Source organism: Sceloporus occidentalis, unplaced genomic scaffold, assembly GCF_023333645.1.
Source record: "Sceloporus occidentalis isolate IW3139 unplaced genomic scaffold, rSceOcc1.0.p SCAF_3, whole genome shotgun sequence".
In the NCBI taxonomy this organism is placed as follows: Eukaryota; Metazoa; Chordata; class Lepidosauria; order Squamata; family Phrynosomatidae; genus Sceloporus; species Sceloporus occidentalis.
This window is the reverse complement of record NW_028316983.1, coordinates 28,693,958-28,718,634: the sequence shown is the minus strand read 5'-3', so window position 1 is coordinate 28,718,634 and position 24,677 is coordinate 28,693,958. Positions and strand designations below refer to the sequence as shown.

The following is a 24,677-nucleotide window of genomic DNA, read 5'->3' as shown; positions in this document are numbered from 1 at the left end:
ATGTAACTTCCGATGTTGACAACCCTCCAAGAAGGACTGCTCCCAGCAGCTCTGCCTTGCTTTTGGCCCCATCCCTGGGAAGGATGTCCGAAGTCGGTCCTCCGTCCTCTGCCTGAGGGCTAAATAAGGCCAGCTCCTTCCTTTCCCTTAAGCCCGGGTCTAGGAAAGCCCCTGCCCCAGCATCCCTTCCCTGTGAGCTTTGCTAGACTTGAGCCGAAGGGAAGGAAAAGAAGCTGGGAGCAGGAGCTGCTTCTCTCTTCCGAGTCTAGGATGCTCCTGCTTCTTCCTTTGGGCTGAAGGCCAGGGAGAGAGAGAGAGAGAGAGAGAGAGAGAGAGAAGGGGGCTCCTCTTCCCAGCCCTTGCTCTCAAGGGGGGAGGGGGCCGGGGGCCGGGGAAGAAACCCGAAGCCAAGGAGGGTCCGGGGCCTTGGGGGCTTCTGGGGATGCCTCCCTCCTCCTCCTCCTCCTCCTCCTCCTCTTCCCAAGGTAAGCCGAGCGGGAGCAGCAGAGGCAGCGCTGCCTCCCCAAATGCTCCTCTTCCCCGGCGCTGTGTCGCTGGCTCTCTGCCTTCTTCCCCTCGGCCTCCCTCCCTGCCTCCCTCCTTTCTTCGCCCTCCTCTTCCTCCTCCTGCCTCCATCCCTCCGAGCCTTAGGGCTCCTCTCTGCCTCCTGAACTCCGAGGCCAAGGGCAAGGCCAGGGCAGGGCGCCCCTTCCTGCTCCCTGGCAGCACACCTTGGAGGGCACCTTCGCCTCCTCCTGGCAGAAGCCGGCGGGTGAGGGGAGCCACCCTCTGCGACAGCCCCGGGTGAGTCGGATGGCATCGGACCCCCACCCACCCCCGTCCTTCCTGGCTCCCGAGACTGGGGCGCCCCAAGAGAGAGAGAGGGATGGGGGTTGTGCATCTTCCTTTGGGGGACCGTCCCACCTTTGGCCCCCCTCGCCTTTCCGGGGAAAGAACTTAGGCGCAAAGGCTGCCTCCATTCATTGCTCTCCCGCTCCTTTTCGCTTTCAAGACAAAACTTCAGTTTCCGCGCAGAGACTGAAAGGCAGCCACCCGCTTGGTTTTCTCTTGGGGCAGCACCTTCCTTCCTTCCTTCCTTCCTTCCTTCCTTCCTTCCTTCCTTTCTTTTTTGCTTGCTTGCTTGCTTCCTTCCTTCTCTGACCTTCCTTCCTTCCTTTTCTCACTTCCTTGCTTCCTTCCTTTTCTCTCTTTCTTCTTCTTCTTTCCTTCCTTTTCTCCCTCTCTTCTTCTTCTTCTTCTTTTCCTTCCTTCTCTCTCTCTCTGTCTTCTTTCTTTCTTTTTCCGGGTCATTGTGGGTGGGAAAGCAAGTGGAAGAGAAATAGATACAGAAGATCTACTCCTCTCCCTTTTCCTGTCTTGGAAAAGGGATCTTGGAAATCCCTGGAAACTGGGCGCCTGAAGTTTCCTAGACCTGAGCCTATTTCCTCAGTACATGCCTTTCTCAGGCTCAAGGCTACAAAAGCTCATGCGCCCAGCTTCTGCCTTTCTATTCGGCTCCAAGGGGCTCCAAGATCTCTTTGCAGACTGATTTTCCAGACAAACACAGCTATGTCTTTTTTGAATGCTTGTTTCTTTCTCAGCGATGGCATTGTATTGATTCTCAGTAGCCCTCCACTTGCTGCAGACTTTGACACACACAGTCACTTTTTCCAAGTTGCATTTGGAATAGTTGGCCTAACATTAACTCTTTTTTGATAGGAAAGGGGTCTTTTGGCTTAGCTTTTGTTCAAAACATATGGAAAGTTTTCTCTGGGGGTTGAATGCATTTCTGGAAGACCTACCAAAACTCTTGCGTAACCCTGAGTAGGTGAACATTGATTCGCCGTCCCTGTTTATTTGCGGGTTACTCTATACATGGCATTTCAGGTGTGTCATCCAGTTTGCTGGAGACAATACGGACATGAGAGCGTTTCTGCTATGTGTGACAACTGGGCAAATAAGTCATTTGTCATAATAGAAACATTTCATTTCAGGGAGGTGAATATACCAGTAAAGGAATAAATAATTAATCTGTGATAATATGTACTTGAAAAGGCTCCCTGTGCTTGAAGAGCAAAGTGAATGACATTTTTGTGACTTCTTACTAGTCCTGTTCTGGATGAAGTTCTGGATGAAGTGCTTTTGAACATTACAAACAGGGAGACTTTTGTAACATCATCTGGATTTGTAAAGAGCATGTTACAAATGGTACTGACCTTGTAAATGGGACATCAAGCCTGACAGTACATCTGCTTCGTGTTTTTATTTCGTTCTCTAACACTTGCGACACGGAGGGATCCCCAGGAGGAACAAATACTGCTTTTTAAAACATGAAAATAAAGTTGCAAATGACAGGCAGTTTAGCCATACAACTTTTCTGACGTCTTTTGACAAAACAACAACAACAACAAAAACCACAATGTGATTTTTAAAGGTCTCTTCTGTATTATAAACACCAAATATCAGTTTACTACAAGATACAATCCCTTAATCCGTTTTAGTATAGCAATAGTACTAGTCATTCTTGCTTGAAGCATATACAGAAGACTGAAGTTCTTATATTCACCATTCAATGTGTTATTTAAGAAAGGAGGGGAATTTTTAAAATTAAAATTAGGATTTATATACAATCCGGAAAGTGAGTTATTGCTAGGAAGAGAACAGTTAGTATGATCTATACATAATAAATTCCTAAATCTGAAATTAAAGGTTTGAGTCCAGGGAAGGAATTTATTAGCGTACAGTTGCTGCATTTATCTCTCAAGTCTTTTTTAGATGGATATATTCCTTGTGAATGAAAACATGAGCTTCTAAAGCAAACTGGTAAACTGGTTAAGTGTCCCCATGTTCCACATCAATATTGCTGAGGCAATATCTCAAGTATATGTCCCTTAGCACTCTGAAAGTTGTGGGTCAGCACTTGGTTGTGGTGTTTAGCGGTCTTGATAGTACAGTATTTAGTCTATTCCTGGCAAGAAATTGCTATATATAGCAACTACATTTCATTTGACCTCTGTACATTTAGATGCTTCTGTGTGCTGATCTTGAGATGTGTGAAGGCATTTTGGAAGGTTAATTTAGGACTAGAATATTATCTTTTAACCAATTGCCCCTTATAAAGATATATTTATTGTTCTGCTCTAGCAGATTGATTTAGTTCTGCTGCTGCTACTTTTGCTTTTAAAAAAACATTTAAAAACATTGCTCCCTTTCTCTTAAATTCTCGTTCTGGAATATGAGTTCCTCAGTCATAACTGTGTTTTGAAGACCGGCTCCATTTCAATGGCCGTTTTATAATAAATTTAGAAAATGGTAACAAACAGAAACCTATGCTCAGCTGGCACAATCTGCAGACAAAAAATCTTGGAAAAGATAGCTTTGGGGGTATCTTAAGTAGTGATTACTGCTGTGCCTAGATAGTAGGGTTTTGTTTTGCTTAGTTTTGTCATTACTTTTCTCCTCTTGCTTGCAAGGGTTTTGAAAGGTGAGTCTAGCTGCGTGACTGTGTAACATCTCCGGGTGGCTGAAATTTGTCCCGATCTAGTGCTCTGACAAAGACCGGCTAAACTTGGAGTTACTTTGCTGAGGATGGTAAGAAAACATTAGCAAAAAGTATCTCTGCCGTTGTCTGTTGATTAACTTCTGGAAAATTGTATCAGGATGACTTCATGTTGTCACCTGGACATGAAGTACTAACTGTATTACTCCAAAGGGAACAACTCATTTCAGTGATTATTGGCATTGTAGTCAAATTAAGTTGGCGTAATGGAACATTCATCTTAGAACAATTTGTCCTTGTGTTTTGTTGTTGTGTGCCTTCAAGTCATTTCCAGCTGACAGCTATCCTAATACAGTATGAAACTATCATGGAGTTTTCTGGAGCTAAGAGTGTGACTCACCCAAGGTCACCCAATGGGTTTCCATGCCCAAGCAGGGAATTGGACTCTGGTCTCCAGATCTGTAGTCCAGTGTTCAAACCACTGACTATACCATGCTGCCTTCTGTTTACTGGTCATAATTAACTTCCATGTACAAGCTTAAAGCTAATTGAGATAAGCACCTGGATGGAGAGAAAGAATTTTCGATCTAGCCAGGATAGTTCTGCATTAATTAGCTGTGCAGTCCCATAGAGGAATACGGAGAAGCAAGCCTTACTGAATTCAGTGAAAGTAAATAGTGTTTCAGGGTGAATTTGTATTGCATTGCTTACTGCTATGAATGAATAGTTGTTTTGTAACTGATTACAGCTCCTGTCAAGTATTCCTTCATTTCCACTCTGGACCTTGTCCTGCTAGCGAAATGCCATTCAGAAATGGGATTTAAACTAGATTTAATTTTTTAAAAAACCTGCAAATGATCACATGACATTGCTGCAAACGTGAAATAACGCGAAAATAAACCGAAGGCAAAACAGAGAAAAATGGCAGCTTTTTACTTTCAAGAAGATCCGGGAGTAAAGAGCTGCTGTTTTTCTCCGTTTTACCTTTGGTTTATCTTTGTGTTACAGTATTTCACTTTGGTAATAACGTCGTGTGATAAACTTCCCGCCTCTATGATTTTTTATAAATTTAAATCTAGTTTAAATCCCATTTCTGAACAGGATTTCACTAGTGTGATAAGGTCCTCTGAGAGATTTTGCTATTGACCTTCAGATATAATAAGATATCTCCAGATAATGTCTAAGCCTAAATTTACTCAAAACTAATATTTCCTGTAATCTGCTCATGCATGAAATTTACAGATTGTGCACCCTAATGAGAAACCACATTTGGGGGGGGGGGGCTGTATTTCAAATATGTATGTAAATGAAAATATAATTCCATCTGTGAGAAAATGGATTTTCACCCCCAACCTCAAATTAAAATAATTCAGTTCAAATACCAGATGTGAAGTTGTTCAGCAAAAGTAGGGAAACCTATTATAAGGTTTTCTTGGCAAGATTTATTCAGAGGAGGTTTGCCGTTGTCTTCATTTTAGGCTGAGAGAGTATGCCTTGCCCAGGGTTCCCCATTGCGTTTCCATGCATGAGTGAGGATTTGAACCCCAGTCTCCTGAGGTAAAACCACTCATACCACTATACCCTGCTGGATACGTTCCACTTAAATGCTGGTGGTGAAACTCTGTCAAATTAATTTCTTAAAATCCCACTAAATTCAATGGAAACCAGTAGGATAGTAAAATAGTTTCATCTAGTTAGTTCACACCCTGTAATTTTAAAGCATGTGAACTGTCACAAAATAAGGAAAAGCACAAATAGAGATTTCTCTTTTAGATAATTTAGTAGGCTGGGTAAATGGGGCGGGGGGGGTACCTAATTGTTGTTGTTTTTGTAATTTGTTTTTTAGCTTTAAGTAAAATAAACCTCACCTCCCACTTTGGTAAGAAGAGAAATATAACATAACTTATCTTATACAACTTTTCCTTCTTTGGAGGCTTTTTAAACAGAAGTTGATACCCATCTGTCAGGGGTGCTTTTATTGTGTATTTGTGCATGGCAGTGGGTTGGACTGAATGGCTCTTGTGGTGGCTCCCAACTCTATGATTCTGTGGTTCTAATCTCAAAAGCATCAGTGCAAGTTCATTGTCAAGTGTACATTATTTCATTTCTAGTTTTGATACCTCTTTTTGTTTCATAATCAGAAATACACTGTAATTAAACATTGGAGATGATCAGACAGAGGGGAAAGCCAGGAGTAAAAGGCATATTCCCTCCATAATGATGCGATTGTGCTGAAGATTTTCAGACACATTGCGCTCCTCCAGGACATATTCCGTGAAGATTCAGGAATGCTCCAGCAACAAACCATTCACCGGGAAGTCCCAGGAATGGTTTGTTGGTCAAGCTTTCCTGGATCGTCACGGGATAAGTCCTGGATGAGCGCGATGTCATCTGAAAATCTTCAGCACAATCACACTATTATGCTGGGAGTATGCCTTTTACTGCCGGCTTTTGCCCCATCTGATAATCTCCATTATGACAAGCAGTTTTAAAATGTGTTTTGTTGGGTCCTATGGTTTCTGTTTACCAATTCTTAAAGCACGCTTTATGAATTGCACCCAGCTGAACAACAAGACAATTTAGGGCTTAAAAAACACAGAGTGATAAACAAGGAAAAATGGTCTTTTCTCTCTTTTTACTTTCCTTGCCTTTCCTTGTGTTTATTTCTCTTTCTGGAAGACTTGCCTGTTTAGGAGCTCAACTTTTCACTCACAAAACAATGGCGAAGCAGGCACCACATTGCTGAGAACGGTATCTAATCTTTATTTATAGATCTTAACTCCTTTAATGGTGTTTAACCAACACCCTGCTTCTAATCAGGTGAGGATAAATCTCCAAAATTGGTGGTGAAGAAATAATGAGGCCAGTGGCTTGTTGGTAGCTTTACCTTGGGGGCTTAGATCATTTCTCGATTGCAGAAAAGACTAGTGGTTGCTGGCTGCTGGCTCTGCTGTAATTTCACAAGAGGAAAAGGGTTTAAGAATAACAACTTTTCGTGGAACAGTTCTATATTTTTCACTCCTTCTTAAAAATAATAATGTTTTTTTAAGCTAAAAACTATGTATGTATGTATGTATGTATGTATACGCATATATACAAAGATCATTCTGGATTTTTCTTTAAAAAATTGAAACACTGGAGCAAAGGTTATCAATTAAAGGGATTAGAAATTACCCAACCCCAAAGATCATATTGATTATATTTGCATAAAACAAATTCAGCAAAGCATAAAACTACAGTAGGCTTCTGATTTAAGAGGGACACCACTGAGTTCTGATGTGGGTCACGTTTGTTTGTAGATCTTTGATGTGGATCATATTTGTTTAGCCGTGGGGATGATGCAAATCACAGATGCAGAAACTAAGAGAATGGAGTAGATCAGAAGCACAATGAAAATACGTAGCACCACATGATTGGCGGGGAGGGGTCTTCTAGCGGGATGAATTAGAGATTGAAGCTCAAAGCATATGCAGGTTGAGTAAACTTTATCCAAAAATCTCAAATTTGAAATGCTCCAAAATCCAAAACTTTTTTCATGGGTGGCGGAGATAGTGATACCTTTGTTTTCGATGGTTCAATTGTGCACAAACTTTGTCTCGTACAAAAGTATTAAAAAGTTATCGTATAAAATTACCTTCAGGCTGTGTGTGTAAGGTGTATATGAAACATAGGTGAATTTCATTTTTAGACTTGGGTCTCATCTCCAAGATAGGTAATTGTGTATATGCAAATATTCCAAAACACAAAAAAATCAAAAACAATTTTGGTCCCAAGGATTTTGGAGTAGGAAGATTCAGTCTGTATGTGTAATATCAAAGAAAAGAAAGCTTCAAAAATTGTGGGGTTTCCTGAGTACAGTACATCCAGAAATTTTCCAGCCACTATGACAAAGGCTTATGATGGCTTGGGGCACCTAGGAGATGTATTCTAAAAGTTCATTTTTTAAAAAGTGAGGGTGCATCTATACTGAAGAAGAAATAATACAGTTTGGTCTCTTCAGACTCTGTGATTCTATGATACACTTTAAGTGCCATGGCTCCATTCTACAATATCTTGGGATTTGTATTTTTGCTTGGCACCAACATTCTTTGGCAGAGAAGGCTAAAGATCTTGTAAAACTACAAATCCCAGGATTCCCAAATTGGAACTACATCACTTAAAGTGGTGTCAAACTGCATTATTTCTACGGGAAACATGTCTCCTGCCACTTGAACCTGTGCCCCTGTGCTCTCTCTTATATCCTTGATCTTGCACCCTGAGTTATACCTTACTTCTGCTAAGACCTTATAGCTGAGATAGTTTCTGCAGGCAGCATCAATTTGCCATTGTACTAGTTTACTTTTGTCATGATTGTGCTGTTAATTTATACTGAACACTCAGTGCTTTTTTGCTGCCGTCTCAGTCAAAAAGGCAAAACAGTGCTAAGAACTGTGATCTTTTGTGGGCAAATATTCCATCTCTTATTGTACAAGCTGTGTCCTAACTATGGCATTCTGCAACTCCGTTTATCAAATGTACACGAACAGCTGTAACCTGTTTCTGTTTTACAGCCATTTTTTCACTTATTTATTCATTATTCCGTAACCAGCCTGAAAAAAGGAAGAAAAGCTGGATCTATAAAGAGAGAGTCATCAGGGCAATATACAAATGAAATAGGTTTGTCCCTTAATTTCAAATACTGAAAGTGCTGGGAGCTTGAAGTATCCTTGGTGAAGAAGTTCAGTAGATGAGTTTCTGCTATGGGGAATGCCTGTTTAGTGGGTGAGGAGTTGTCCTGCTTGTGCTTTTTTGGCTTAATAGGTAGAAATCAATTACTGTTAATTGACCATTAAAAGAAGTGATTTAAGCAATTGCTTAACTCTTTCGTTCAAGTCAGTGAGACTTATTAGCACTTTCAGCTCATACACATTGGTCAAAAGTTAATTTTGTTGTGTTTGAGTGTGCATAGTAGGACATGTGTTTTTAAAAACTGCAACCAAAAAGACGGTTGCAATTTACTTTTAAGTCTAGACACAATGAATAACCAGAAAAGTAGAGTAAAAAAAATGCTCAGGAGCTTTCCCTCCCCACCTTCCTTTCCTTTCTTTTTTCATGTTCGTTCAGTTTTTCTTTCTCTCTATCATTTTGGGAAGCAACAAACCAACAGACAGGGCCTTCTGATTAAATTAGCATCACTACTCTATTGCTTTAAGTCTTCACACTGGGGTTTCCATATGAATAAATTTAGTTAATATCAATGGTGCTATTGTTTCATATTGTACATGTTTTAAGTACTAGCACAGAAGCAATCCTTTCTGTTTAACAGCACATATAGGGTGTAAGAAATGTCTTCATTTATGGCATCTGGTCCATTAACTTTACACACTGGTTGATTTAACTAGCTAAGCCAGTTTTCTTTCTTATGCCTGCTGTGAAAGTATTTGGCAGTTGGACTGTGTGTGTGTGTGTCCATGTATACAATCTACCAAAAGTTGCTTTTTATTTTATTGAAATCACAGAAATGTATACCAAGTTGCCTCCTGTGCTGATGAGGTATTTATTTCCTATAGTGAAGCAGGCTCTATGTGAATTCTCTACCTGATTGTGGCTTTACATTTAATTTTCCTGGTGTTTGGGCTAAGCATTACTCAGAAAATAATCTTTGTCTTATTTTTATATATAGTACCTTTTTAAAAACAGACTTCTGTGTTACTGACACTGGAGTGTGCAGTATGGAAAGGCAGGATATAAATTTAACAAATTAACTAATATTAAAATAAATAAAAAATAATATCCAAATTTTTTAAAAAATCATGTTTTTAGTATTTGTAAGCCTCCTTGGGTCCCATGTTGGGAGAAAGTTGGCATATGAAATAAATAAACAAATAAATAATATATTAACAAGTCAAGGTCATAGGGACATCCTTAATTTGTATCAGCATTTTCCGTAATGAGACCGAAGCGTTTTTTCATTGTCACTCATGTTCCCTGCCCCAATTGTGGTTTTTTTAAAACCTACACTTGACACTGAACATGTTAAAACAGATTAATATTTAGGGATATATTCATGTTTCTTTGGTAATTTATTTTGAAACTGCCATAGATACAGGAATGATCTTTAAGGGCAAGGCATAAAGTTGTGTAAGTCATATAATGACTAGTACAATCACCCACAATTTACATTTTAATCATGGAGCTGGAGAAAACCATACAAATGTGTGAATTCCTTGTTTATTCAGTGCATTGGAAATTTGGTAGAAAATATATCAGAGTTCCTATGAACAGATCTGTCTTGAAAAATATTGAGAGAGAACTCTCTCCATACAAACCTAAGAGGTTTGTCACCAACAGTACAGCACGGTACAAGTATCTTTGTTCTTCTGTTATAAAGACTTAAACACGTGATCTTGAAATGTGTGTGAAACTTCATGTACATTTCAAGACTTACGAGAATGGTATGACACTTGAGCAGGATTTTTTAAAACAAAAAGCATTAGATTATTTTCTTAAAAGAAAAGGAGGCACTGTGTTCATCTTTCTAGGTTTAAAAAAACAAAACAAAACTGAAATTGAGAAAAGTCCATTCCTCTCTCAAGTGTATTACATTTATATATTTTTATTTTCTCTCTTAACTATTTTAGAGAAAAGTTGCTTTTATCTGACTTCATTGTTTTATTTTGTTTTGTTTCTAAAACCTCTTAAGGGCAGTAAGAGTGTTTACATCATTGTGCTAAAACACATGTGAATTAGTGACTCAAAAACTAAAAAGATTATGATAAAACTAATATTATAAACCTTGAAAAGAAATGGGTATTAAAATAATGTCCCCTGGTATCCTGTCCCTTGGTAACAAGGAAATAGTATTCAGCAGGTGGGACTGAATGTGAATGATCATTGCTGATATTGGGCTTAATTTACAATGTTGTATTTATTTTCATTTGAATAAAATTCAGAAATAACTTGAACCAATAACTTAAGAGTATTTTTACCCTGCTCTTCAGACAGTGAAACCCATCAGAGCTCAGGTTCACCATTCTTTAGATAAATTATGTAAACCAGACCTTGTGGGGAGGGGGATTAAACTCTGAATGCAAGATTTTAAAATTCTCAGGTGTAGATTGTCAACTGATTTTTCCATGGTATTTTGAGAGGAGTTGCTAAAAATAGATATGCTGAATATATATTTTTAAGATACGTTCCAGATTTATTCACAGCACTGGAGAGTGTTAGCTGAATCTTGCATTCTTGACATGAAATGAAGTGTTTTCTTCTCTTGTGTAGACAGGGTTTACGATGGGTTGAATCACGATGCCTTGTCAAGAATGCTACAGTGACACATGAATCCATTAAAGTCATAGATAAGGTGTGAAAAAGAATGATAGAAGTTGTTGATCACTAATTCGAAAGGCAAAAGGTTTTGTCCCTTTACCATAAACATTTCTCTCACTGTAAACCATTTTTATCCTACAGCTGCTCTTAACAAAAATTTAATACATTTAAATTTAGAATAAAAATTGATGCCAAGATTTATAGCAGATCAGGGTTACTAATTCTAGTATATTGGGCCCATACTCCAGTCCTGCTTGCAGTAGATGTACTTATTGGGACTTAAGATCATATTTACTATGTTAACTCTCATTGACTTCATAATCTGCTCCCAAGTATGTGTTATCTACATAATTTAAAAATATATTTATACTCTCATGTGTAGGGAATGTTATAAGAATTAAGTAATTAATCCCTTGAGGTTTGGATGGTATGTCCTAAATGCCTAAATATGCATGTCAGAGATTGGAGAACTCAAGAGTTAAAACCATTAGCAAAATGCACCCTTGTCTGAGTTGAGTACATAGTTACATCAGTCATTGTGAAATGCCTAGCTCTCTCTCTTAATTTCTGTGACCATTTAGATTGGGAGGCATTGTGGACTGAGAGATGATAAACAAGGAAGATAAAATAGACTATTTGTTAAAGTTGTGGAGACTGTGAACCTTTAGATGTTGTTACACTTATACTCTTGTCAGTTCCAGACTAGATAGCTAATGGTGAGGGATGATTGCAAACGTGATCCAACAACACCTGGAGGGACACAGTTTCCTGGAACTCTTATATATTGAAAGGGCCCAATCTAAATAACTGGCACTACTGCAAGGATGAAAAACCTCTGGTCCAGAGCTGTGGGGAGAATGCCCATTTGACTTGCAAGCTTCTGTTAGTAGTTCCAATCAGTGACTGGAGATCAAAGAATACTGAAAAACTAGAAAGATGTTGCATGAATCTCAGCTCTGCTGTTGCACTGGATAGGCACACTTAGAAGTGGATGCTGCTTCATAGAGTGCTGGTGTCCCCTTCTTTGGAGCTTTTTAAACAGAGGCTGGATGTCCACCTATCTGGATTGTATGCTGCTGCATGGCAGGGGGTTGGATTGGATGGCCCTTTTGTTTCTTCCAACTCTATGGTTCTAGAGAGAACCAGTGGCATGCCTTCCACAGACACTCCTGAGAGAGGCATTCCTGGTGCAACAGGAATTTTTATTTTTATTTGCCCAAGCTATTTAGTTGTCATGTTCTTGCATTTTGGCACATTTGTGTGTATGTGTGTGTGCCTTAAAGTTGCCTTTCAACTTACAACAACCCCATGAATTTCATAGGGTGTTTTTGGGCACAGGATTCTCAAAGATGGTTTAGCCAATTCTTTCATCTGAAATCTAGCATACAACACTTGATATCTGTGATGGTTCCCCTTCCAGGTACTAACCAGACCTGAGCCTGCTTGGCTTTCATGTTCATACAGTATCTGGTGCCTTTAGAGTATTTAGGCCAAGGTTTTTTTGTTTTGTTTTTTACTGGTTTTATTTAAGATTTCTGTTCATGATTTAATTTTTTAACCAATGGTTTTCACTTTGATTTATAAAGTAAATAATTTTTTGTGAGGAAGAGAGGAAGGTAAGAAAATAAAATTTAGGAAGATGTTTTGCACATACGGTATCTCTCAAAAGTGTACACTTCCTTTTGCCTTGCCCACATTTTGTTGTATTACAGCTTGGATTTAGTTGCAATTGTTACCACTCAGTGTATACAAGATAGGCAACATTGTGCAGGTGCAAAATAATTTTACTGGGGCACAAAAGTTAAGTAAACAAAAACATATATATTAAGCAAAGTAAAAATAAGTAAAATTAAGTAAACAAAAACAAATATATTTGCATATATTGGTTACATAAGCGTAAGCATTCACACACACACACACATCTCAACTCAATGCTTGATAGAGGTACTTTTGATGGTAACTACAGCTGTAAGCCTTCTTAGATAAGTCTTGATCAGCTTTGTACATCTAGAATCTACAGTGTTTGCCCCTTTTTTGGCAAAATTGCACCAGCTCTGTCAGGTTGCCAAACAGCAGTGTTCAAGTCACAAATTCTCAATGTGATGGAGATCTGAGGTTTGACTGAGCTATTCAGTCCATCTTGCCCTAATTTCTGACCACTTTCACAGTCCCTCTAGTAAAAGCATCTTCACAACATGTTGCTGCCATATCACCATGCTTCAACATGGGTATGGTGTTACTGTAATCAGTATTGGTAGCTTTTCACCATCAATAGAGTTTTGCAGCAAGGCCAAAAGTTCCATTTTGGTGTTATCAGAAGAGAGAACTGATCAGCATGAACAGAAAGCTATTTTCTCACATTATGTGCCTCCTTCATTTCACTACCAAGTGTGTTGGCCAGGATGTCCAGGGCTGATGAGAGCTGGAAATCCAATAATGGTTAGGGGCCACAACATCCTGGCCCCTGTCACAGCTAGAGTAGACCCATTGGATCAATTTCTGAAAGATGAGTCAGTAAGTATGTAAATCATATTGATTCAGGGGTCTATTTTAAGAGGGAGAGCCAGTGTGGTGTGGTGATTTGACTGTAGGACTAGGACTCTGGAAGACTAGGCTTTGAATTACCCCATCAGCCATAGAAACCCAACAAATGATCTTGGGGAAATCACACTCTCTCAGCCTTAAAAGAACAAATGCTGAACAAATCTTGCAAAACCAAACACCCCAATCCCACACATAATAGATTCAATTTAGGGTCACCATAAGTCAGAAACAACTCGAAGGCACACAACAATAACATTGGAAGGGCACTACCAAATGAATTCAGGCCACTGTACAATTTAGCCTGGAGAAAGAATGGAACACCCCAACTGAAGCATTCTATTGCTGCAGTCCTCAATTTTATTTTCCTTGCCAGAGGCTGGCTTGTTTTGATAGGTTCTTTTGTTTACATCTGAAGAAAAGTGGATTGCCTTGAATGAGTATTCTTGCATGGCAGGGGCCTAGACTGGATGGCCCCTGTGGTCTCTTCCATGAAATCACCACACCCATCTGAAATTGTCTTCATTTTCTTGGACCAGTTTCAATTCTGATATTGAAATTTTCACCTAAGTATCAGTTTGGTCACTTACAAGAATAAAGGGATGCTTGCAATTACCAGATGATGATCGGGGTCCACTTAGCATTTTTTTTTAATCTACCCCTTGTCACTTTATTTTTGGCAATTTTAAACTGGGAATGTTATCTCATCTTCATCAGGAAGTATACTTCATGCTCATGTAGTCTGCCAAACAACTGTACATAGGCACCTGCCATGTTCAGGAAAATGATATTCCAATTTGAATTGCAAGCATCTTAGTTATGTGCATTCAGTGCCTTGGCTTGTTATGATGATCTGGGAAGGGGCAAAGTCTTATGCCTTAGAATTAGAGAAAGATGAGTGTAAATATGCAGCCTTGTTAAACCAGATTGGATGCTGGGGAACGGGGAGGACAAAACTGCAGGTTTGCATGTATTTTGTGTAGAGCCATCAGACAACAGTCATCCCTTTATACAGTCATAAGCTGGTCTCTCTCATTTGGTACTTTATTTGCACCTCATCAGTCTTCCACCCACATTGGGTTGACATTTTACACCTGTTTCTACAGCACAGAAGTGTGTTCTTCCTTTCTTTGCCCATATCTCCAAAGTCCAGTATAAGGATACTGGCAAACATTAAGGCAGGGACATCAGTAGAAATTCACGTCGTCCATCCTGCTGATGGGAAATATGACCAACCATCATTAGACTTCTGTAGACACTGTTCCTTTTGCATGCATTTATATAGTGGTTGTGTAAATATATGTGTGTGTGTGTGTGTGTGTGTACAAACACACACAACATTGCCCAGTTCAGATATTATACTGAACTGTATGTTTTGTAAAGTACAATAACATCCCAAACCCACAAAACAATGATATTTTTATTGAACCAACCACAAAATATATAATGCACTGGCTTCTTCATCAGGCAAAGTTGTTAAAAATAATACATGAGAAAAAAATCAATGATAGTCACAGGCCTGCATTTTGTCAAGATGTTGTTGTTGGTTTTCTGAGTATGGAAGGATATCTATGCAGGCAGGCCACTCCTCCTTCTGACCATGTCGTACTGGGAGAGACAAAGTCTTTTAAAGTCAAGGAAATTTAAATAGGTTTTATTCATTTTGGTTGGCCCAAAAAACGTATCAGTGTTTTGTGGATTTTGGATTTTAATTGTACTTTGCTATATGACCAACATGCCTACTTTTGGATATGTACGTTTTGTAGTTACATCTCTATCCCACCTTTCTTCCAGTGAGCTAAAGGCAAAATGTATAGTTTTCTTTCTGCCCACTTTCTCCTCACAAAAATCCTGAGAAAATGTGACTGGCTGAAAGTGTGTGACTGATGTAATGAGTTTCATGGTTCTGTGTGGTTTAGAACCTCCTAGGTTCTCCTAGCTCACTGTCCCAAACTCTGAGCACTACAACACACTGTTTCAGTACAGGAGTAAGCTTGCATGAATGTTAGGATCATATGCATAAAGAGAAGATGGAAAGGTTTAATTCTTGCTTTAGAACTAATGGAAGCTTTTCCTGATAGTCGAGTAGTATCTGATCAAAACATACCAGGCTATCAAGATGATTGGATCATGTTTGGTTTTAGTGGTAGGCAGGGTGTGGTAGGTAGTGACAGCAAATCACAGTTCCCAAAATCAGGTAATCATGGAGAACTGTGGTTAGTTCTAAAGCAGAAATTGGCCATCTTCCCTTATACAGTGGAGTTACAAGAGACTGAGGAACAAGAACATCCCAGTTTAACCTAGATATGTGAATAGGATACGTATCTGCATCTGTTTTGATTTTGGTAAGCTTCCTAGCATCCCAGGGATGAGGAAAAGTGAATATAAGTCATTGCCATCATCGTCATCATCATCATCTCCTCATTTTGTATATTCAGTCTTAAATTAAAGTGTTTTACATGTCAGCAGACATTTGATCAAGAATCTCTCCTCTTCCTGTAGAACTAAGTGTGGTATTTAATTTTGCAAATACAGACAGTACATAATGTTTTTTTGTTTGTTTGCTTTGGTCTTTAAAAATCACCTCCCTGTAACTGTTCTTTGAATTCCAAGGAGAATTTCCATTGGTGCCAAAGACACTGCCTGTCAAACATTTGAGAAAAGTTGGTTGTACAAAATGTCTAGCTGGTCAGGCTGAAATAGCAGCAAGCAAACATTGCTGCCTCTGCTCCATTCTAGAATAATTGAATGGCTTCGTGAGAGGAACTCTCTAGAGGGATAGCTGCTCTATCTTTTACCCCACCTTCAATATGCCTGAGGGAACTGCTTCATTGTGCCAACATGTATGGCTGGCCCTGGGACATTTTCATCCACAGGTGATGACATAGTTCTTTCAGAACAGACGTGAGAAACAAGTATGGCTAAACTGCATAGTTAGCCTTTATGTTCAATAATAATAAAAAGCATCATATGCAGCTTGATACTTTAATTAGCAATCCCTCCAGATGAGAAAAAAGTCTCTGAAAATCACAGGGTTTATTCCTGTACAAACTGATTTTATTTTTGAGGTCCACATGACATTTTCTTCATTTCAAAGTATTTTCTGGGCACTTCTGGCATTACCAAGTACTTTTCCCCCTACTTCTCAGGTCAGTTTAAATTAACTCAGTATTTTTTAAATGAAATGTATTTCTACTTGGCTGTCTGTTTGTATTATTCTGGAACTAGCTGTGATGGCCACCGCCAGTAAACACAACTATTGTTCAGGGACAGATCCAACAGAGAGCAAGTGGATGGGGGAAATGAGGGATGTTTGCACCAAAACAAAATGATCCTAATGCTTGACTGGTGTAACTTAAACACTTTGGGACTTTGACTATAACTCCTGAATAACACTAAAGAAGGCTTAATGGAAATTAGCGAAGATCAATTTCTGAAATGTCTAGACTGTGGGGAAGAGGGGGAGGAGGAAGAACACAAAGGAAGGAGGGAGAAAAACCCAGGTTATTTGGAAAAAAAATTGGATGTCAACCTTGGAATATGGAGGTAAAATCATAAAACAACAAAACAAAACAAAAAATCCTGGACTTTTCCCCCTCTGGACTTTTCCCCTTTCAGATGAGCCCCAAGACTGCACAATTATTTCAAGTTATACAGTTTCGCCTGCCTGGTACACTAGTTTGTTTGTTTTTCCATATTGTGGGTTGGACCATGGCTAAACCCTGAAGTAACTGGTAGTCCTTGTCAATGGGAAAACTCAGTGTTTTCTTCTAAATTGCCTAATTGTGCAGATGGATTATCGTTTTGTTCTGTTCATTTATTTATTGGGTTATTCAAAGCAAATCCCTAGTTGCAAGCATTTAGTAAGCACGGTACCCACCTTGTAGGTTCATGGACTTCTTTTTCATTCGCTCATGAATCAAAACCTGTATGCACTCTCACTCTTTTCCCACCTCTCCCACACAACTTTCTTTCAAGCTTGTTGAATATCAGTGCCAGCATCCACCCTCATAAATCTGTTCATCATCCAGCCAGGTTTGTATTATTCTTTGAACAAACACCACAAATTCCACCAGCTTCATCACCAAACCCCTTGTTCTTTGTAATACGATTAACATATGTGTTATCAAACCCAGCAATCCTATTCAAATATAAGCATAAACAATAACATAACCAAAGAAAGGAAAAACATCAAACATAAAAACATCAAAAATCAAGCATACCACTTTTATGGCAGCATCTTGTCAGAATCCTGACATGTCTAGGTGTGCACTGATATTTTTAGCTTTCACCACAAATATGTTTGTCCTCCAACACCCGTTGTTGTTATTGTTGTTGTGTGCCTTCAAGTAATTTCCAGTTCATGGGGACCCTAAGGCAACCCTATTCATGGAGTTTTCTTGGCAAGATTTGTTCAGCGGGAGGATGGTTTTGCCTTCCCCTGAGGTTGAGAGAGTGTGACATGCCCAAGGTCATGTAGTGGCTTTCCATGGCTGAGTGGGAATTTGACCTCTTGTCTCCATAGTCCAATGTTCAAATCATTACAGCATGCTGGCTTTCTTTCCAGCACCTGTAGTAAGCCTTAAGGGAGAGCTCCTCACAGGCCAGAGATCTGTGAGTTCTTTTCCTCTGCTGGTCATTGTGATTGTGTGTCATTTTGTATGGCCCCCACACCACTCTAGTGCCACCCCTGCCTACCATTAAATCAATTGAGGCAGCTCCAGATGGCACATGGTAGGGAATGGGCAGTGGTGGCAAGATGTCGGAGAGCACCTGGCTCACCCTGTGCCACCTCCCCCCAAACTAGTCTGTTGCCATGGTTCCACTCCTATGGAATCCCGGGGATGCAATTTGAAGTTGCATGCCTTCAAGTCATTTCTGACTTTGGGGAGCAAAGACCTTGTAAAATCACCTCCCTTAGGGCATCTCTTGATGTGGCCTGCACCCCTTGCACCCACCTAATAATGCCCCTGGTGGCTGTAAAACTGAGAGTGGGCTTACCATACCAGTGATTAGTGGTGATAGGTGGCTCCCGTGTCACTGAGACAGTGAATGCGTTCTAGGTTTTTACCAGCTAGTGTTGAACCTATTTTGAGGATAGAGTTCAGCACCTTGGAGAAATTCTTTAAGTGCTGGATTAAAATTTGCAGTGGATTCACATACACACACACTGGGTGCATCTGCACTAAAGAAATAATGCAGTTTGACACCATTTTAACTGCCATGGCTGCATTCTACAGAATCTTGGGATTTATAGTTTTGGGAGGCACAAGTATGAAAGCTAAAGCAGAGAAAGCTAAAAACCTTGTAAAATTACAAATCCCAGGATTCCATAGGTTGGAGCTATAGCACTTAACGTGGTATCAAATGCATTATTTCTGCAGTGTTCATGCCCTCTCCTTACGTTAGCACCACTGATGGCAGTGATTTATCAACCACTGCCAGTGCTAGAACAGCTACATGACAGGCAGGTACAGCATGTTGGGAATGGTGAGACCTATTGAATTCAACCTAGTACCAATGTTTGAGGGTTTATTTCAGTTTGATTTTCATAAGAATAGAATTTGTAAATTTCTTCATGAACTGGATCAAATAACTTCATGCTTTAAACAGATTTAAAAATACAGAAGTAGGACAACATGAAAGCCAGCATGGTGTAGTGGTTTGGGCACCGAATTATGGCTCTGGGGAGCAGGGGTCAGTTCCTTACTCTGCCATGGAAACCCAAGTCAGACTCTCTCAGCCCCAGAAGTCAGAAACAATTTGAAGGCACACAACAACAAAGGACAACATAGACCAGACAGATTTATTTCTCCATACCCAACTGCAATGATACAGACTTTGTCTCTTTGAGGTTTTGTTTCAAATATATCAGAGACACATTTTAAATTATGTGACATTTCCTGTGCATGAAGTATTAACAAGGCAATGTGACTGGCACCTGGCATTCTAATGCTGCAGTTGCAGAAGCTAGCAACTTGATATCTGTCTATGCCACCATGAGCTCCTTGGAGAAAGGGTGGGATAAAAATAATAATTTGAACGTGATGTCATCTGCATATAGCACTGCATGGGTAAATTTCCCTTATGTGCTGAACATCCCTCTTAAATTGGGTCTGACATCAGTGAGATTAAGTATTTAGTAGGCTGCAGATTTCCAGAATGGGGTGTGTCCCCTGTAATGTTATTTGTTACAGTTCTTAGTGTTTGGTCCATATCCCTCAGTGTCCCAGTATACTGTCCTAGTAATATTCTCCGTGTGTATGCCATAAATATATGCCTGTGTTAACCTACCCATCTGAAGACTGCTCAATGATTTGTTTACAACAAGAGTTGGAAATCTGATGCCTGCTAGATGTTTTTCATTGTAACTCCCATAATCCTTGTTTATTCACCATGCTAGCTTGGAGTCATAGTTCAAAATATGTACCAAGTGTTGTGCCTTTGGTTTAAAACATGATACAAGTGTCTGAGGAAACTATGTGAAGAAAGAGTCTTATTCTCTAAACTTGTACATCATTTAATCTAGTTTGGTGTCAGTTTAATCCTGGACACCAGATTATAAATCAACAAGAAACTCTTTCATTCTGATCAACTTCATATTGCATTTTGAGTCATGGTTTACTTCCCCACTTTAATCTCACAAATTTCTGCCAATGGCTGCTTTAGAAGAACAGAACAGACATAATAAATGAAATGTATGTGTCAAGAAAGATGGAAAATCCTGTTTTTGCCAGGTTATAGATACATTTGAAACCTGTCTGCCTTGTGTTTTGAAATCATCATGCCACCTAAACATTTTTTTTCTTGCTTAAAACAGACATACATGGGAGGGCATAACAGTTCTTGCCAGATGCCCAAGAACCCTGTTTCAATCATTGTTTGGAGAGCATGCAAGAGAGAGTGAAAATATTTACCCATTCAGAAAGGACCATCACTCAAAATTTGCTTTGTGTTATTAGCATTATGCAGATGAATCTGGGGTGGGAAGCAGATGTTGTTAGGCTTCAACTGTCATCAGCACTACACAGCATAGCCAGTGGTGAGGAATGTTGGAAGCATAGCTTATGGTGAATAATGATATCTGACATCAGAAGGGTCACATGATTCCCACCCTTATTTTATGGGGTAATAAGATCAATGCCATTATATATAATGGGATTTGAACATCCATAGATATCAATGGAGGGTCCTGGAACCAAACCCCAATGGATAAGGAGGGCCCACTGTACTGTAAGCACATTCAATTACAAATCGTTATTCAATTTATTTAGCCTGTTAATAGATAACATGTAATCTTATGTGCGCCTACTCAGACATAGGCCCCACTGAATCCAATGGATCTTACTCTGAGGTTAGTATATATAGGAAGACAGCAATCCTGTATACACTTCCTTGGAGCAAGCCATACTGAATCTGCTGGGATTTACTTCTGAGCAGACATATGTGCAGAGATGAAATCTCCATAAATTTTGAACTCATGGAAGGAAAAATGTTTCCCCCCATGTTTTTTTTAGGGTGTGTGTGTGGGGGGGGGGGAATGGAAATTTTTGGGAAGGTCTTAGTATAATTTACAGATTTAATATCCCTTTGTTACTTTAGAAACATAAAATATATTATGTGTATTTTGTTGTTGTTTTTTTAATTTTATTTTTCACATTTTTTTACAAACATGTAAGGGACAATCAAAACCAACACTATATATGACAACAACAAACACATAAGCATAAACATATGACATTATTAAAATTACATTTAACATAAATTGCACTTCCAACTGCAAAGGTCTCTATACAATATGTTTGCTTTTTCCTTGTTTTATCTTAAATGTTATTTTTAACATCTCCTTCACAAAATAAAATGTTTTCCCAGTCAGTTATCTGAATGATGTTTTTTCCTTTTTATAGTTGTTTCTAAACATTCGTTTACCTTGTTTTATAGTTTAAATGAGTAAATCTTCCTTACCCTTAATTCCTGCTTCATCAGATTAATGTTTACTTTCTCTCTCTGGCTTTGCTTCGCGAACGAAGATTCAGGAAGGACTCATCCCGCGCTTTGTACAAGCGCGTTGGTGACTAAAAAGGCCAATTCGGGATAAACAGGTCCGGTTGCAGAAAGCCAGCAGAAAGTGATGTTTCCAGGTTGCGATTCTTTCTGCGTTGTCGTTTCTCTTCGAGGCTCGTTCGGCGTGAGCTTTCGAAGAAGGCTGCAGCGTCATGGATAGTGCGTCTCCATGCCTCCCGATGCGAAGCCAGGGAGGACCATTGTTGGTGATCTATCTGGCCAAGCCTGAGATGTTGTTTCAGGGAGTCCTTGTATCTCTTCTTTGGGGTGCCCCTCTTACACTGACCTGTGGCGAGTTCACCGTAGAATACTATTTTGGGGAGGCGATGAAGTTAATAATAAATCCTTTTATTATTATTATTATTATTATTATTATTATTATTTATTCCAGTTATCCCTATCATCCTTGCTTTCCTTTAATGAGATTTATCGTATACCTTTCCTTACTTTTACTATTTCAAAATAATTACTAAATTATTTTAATTATTTTGTCTAGTCTATTATGTGTATTTTGGTTTAACATAAAATTATCATGTATGGAATATTAAAAATACAATTTATTTCAGGCAGTAATAAAAACTGAAAGTGCATTAAAAAAAACTGTTTTGTTGCAAATGGAACTACAAGGTCCTGAACAGTACTGAATACCTAAACTGTAATTAGTCTATTTGGCTTTGTTGATTTATAAGGCCCAAGCAAAAAATAAAAATAGAAAAATAAAAAATAAAAACAGTATTGGCAAAATAGAAAAGTATTTTGTCTCTTGTAGCCCACCATAGTATCAAGCCAATATAAAATATTCATTCCAATAAAAATAACTGAGAATGGGAGACCAAGACCTGGAACTGCCATGATCTGATACTATAAATAGTTTTACGTAAAGGTCTTCCTGTTACATTATTTTCAGAAATCATTTTGGTGAAATAAAGATATTAACATCTTGTCTTAAACATTTTATTAACCATTCTGAGAAATATTTCATAGTTCATTTTTTTTCCTTCAGATTTTCCCTCAAGATATATTGTGCTGTACCTGTGCCAATTGGCTGCCGTTAAGGACTGATAGGTACAAATGGTGCATAGAAAACTGAAGTTTTGAGGGAGGATCAAAGTTAGATGAAATGACAGCTGGATAAATAGCCTTCTAGGGCTTCTGTTTTGAGCAGACTAGGTAATTACTGGCCATATTATTAATTAATGCTTTTGAAAGAGTGCCTGGAGGCTCCACCTGGATGTCATATCAAAGATAGTCACTTCTTCGGAGTCTAGTAATCAATGAATGGATGTGACTAAGACATTGGCTGTCAATAGAGGGGAAGCATTAGACAATTGTGTGATGAAGATAATGGGAACATGTGTCTTTACCATCTACTTTTCTTGAAGTTCTGAATGCAACATTCTTTTATTCTATAAAGGAAATGCAGTTCAGCTTGTAGTTCTCTTTTGAGCATTCAGAGCTATCTCACATCTATTATTATGTGTAGTTTATTTACTTCAGCTACACTGGTGTCACCACCACCACCGGGTTTTTCTACAATCAATGCACACAAAACGAGGAGGAGCAGATGTGGATCCTTAAACATATAGTTGACATTTAACCAATCAGGGCTTCTTGTCACAAGTCCTAGCACATTTGGAAACATGTCTCTAATCTCCACACTTCATATATTCCCTGCAGTAAACATTGGTGTTAACTCAACTGAAGCACAGTTGCTGCATAAACTGTGAAGTCTTACAGCTGGAGCAGGCAACATGGAATCCTCTGTTCCAGATGTTTTAGACTGCAGTTTCCATTTTCCCTCACCTTTGCCCTATGCATGCCATGACTTAAGGAAGAAATAGTTGAGAATTACTGAACGGCATCTCAAGAGCACTAAGTTGCTTGTGGGAATTTAACACATCAGCAAGTGTAATATACTAAACATTTCTCCTTGATATATCACTATTCCCCCTACTGCATATACATGGAATGTTCAAATCTGAGAGAATATTCAGAAATGTAATCTCCAAACTGCATTTTGATTTAGGCATAGGCTCACAAACCCTGCCAGCTTGTTGAACCACCTTATCCTGTGTTGCGTGGTACTTACATATTGGTGAGGAGAAAGAACATGCTTTTCATGGACCTAATGTCTCATTTATGCTGCTTCACCTGTTGTACACATGAATTGAAGGATTCATTCATAGCTTTGATGACACTTGCCTGCATTTGCTACTGAGCACCTCTTTTAAATGAGATTCCTAGCTTCTGCATTGCGACATGGATAGGCTTTTCTTAGCTCGCATTTCACTGTAAATTTTTATTGTCTTGGGGGGAAATGTACCTTGGTTTCTTTCAAAAGAAACCAGAGCGTCTTACCGTCAAAACTGCATTATAACAAGAAAAATGTAATTGTAAATGAAAAAAAGGCAAGGTGAAAAAGCAGGCAGCAAAAACAACAAACCAAATTTAAAAAATTTAAAGCAACAGATCCTAAAGGATGGCACAACTGCAACACACAAGGCAAAATAGAAAATAGAAAATGCAGAACAGCTCTCATTACATGCCAAAGACCTCTGAAAAGATAGTAAGGGGTCTGGAAGCCAATTCCTATGTGGAGTGGCTTAGGGAACTGGAAATGTTAAGTTTGGAGAAGAGAAGTCTGAGAGGTGATATGATAGCCATTGTTAAGCATTTAAGGGATGCCATACTGAAGATGGAGCAAGCTTATTTTCAGCTGCTCCAGAGACTACAACACAAACCAATGGATACAAATTGCAAGAAAGAGAATGCTACCTAAACATTAGGAAAAACTTCCTGACAGTAAGAGTTCTTCTACATTGGAATAGACTGCTCTAGAGGGTGGCGGGCTCTCCTTCTTTTGAGGTTTTTAAATAGAGAATGTATTACTGTATTTTGGCAATAATTTGATAGCAGGTACTGGATTCCAGGGGTTGGAATTTGTAGCCCCTTCTAAACTATGCTTCTATGAAAAGCTTCATCTTGGTTTGTAACAGGTTTTTAATGGGTATGGGGGGGGGGGGTTCCTTGTGTAGATGCACCAATAGAGGAAAGAACAGAGCTTGGACAAAATATGTTTGGCGTTGGAACCTTCAGGTCTACCAGCCAGCTTGGACTATCATTCTGGGAATAAGTTACCCCCTGGGTACTTTACTTGGTTGGGTAACCCTTTCTGACCTCCCCAGAAGTGATGTCACCAGAAAGGCTCTTCAACCAGAGAATGGCTTTTGTGGTTAGTGAGGGAGTGGCAGTGTCCACAAGGGAG

The 24,677-nt window shown here is 39.2% G+C and overlaps 1 protein-coding gene across 3 annotated transcripts in view; it reads left to right on the top strand.

The window, feature by feature from the left end:
• The first annotated feature begins 450 nt into the window (after positions 1 to 450).
• Positions 451 to 24,677, top strand: part of LOC149315685 (protein phosphatase EYA2) — a 198,943-nt gene continuing 174,716 nt past the window's right edge. The window contains exon 1 of one of the 3 annotated variants that reach the window (XM_089513900.1): positions 451 to 485. The gene's annotated coding sequence lies outside the window, so the exon portion shown is untranslated. Of the gene's footprint in view, positions 486 to 728; positions 805 to 24,677 lie in introns of those variants that run through there. The other 2 variants (XM_089513901.1, XM_089513898.1) reach the window with 2 other exon arrangements.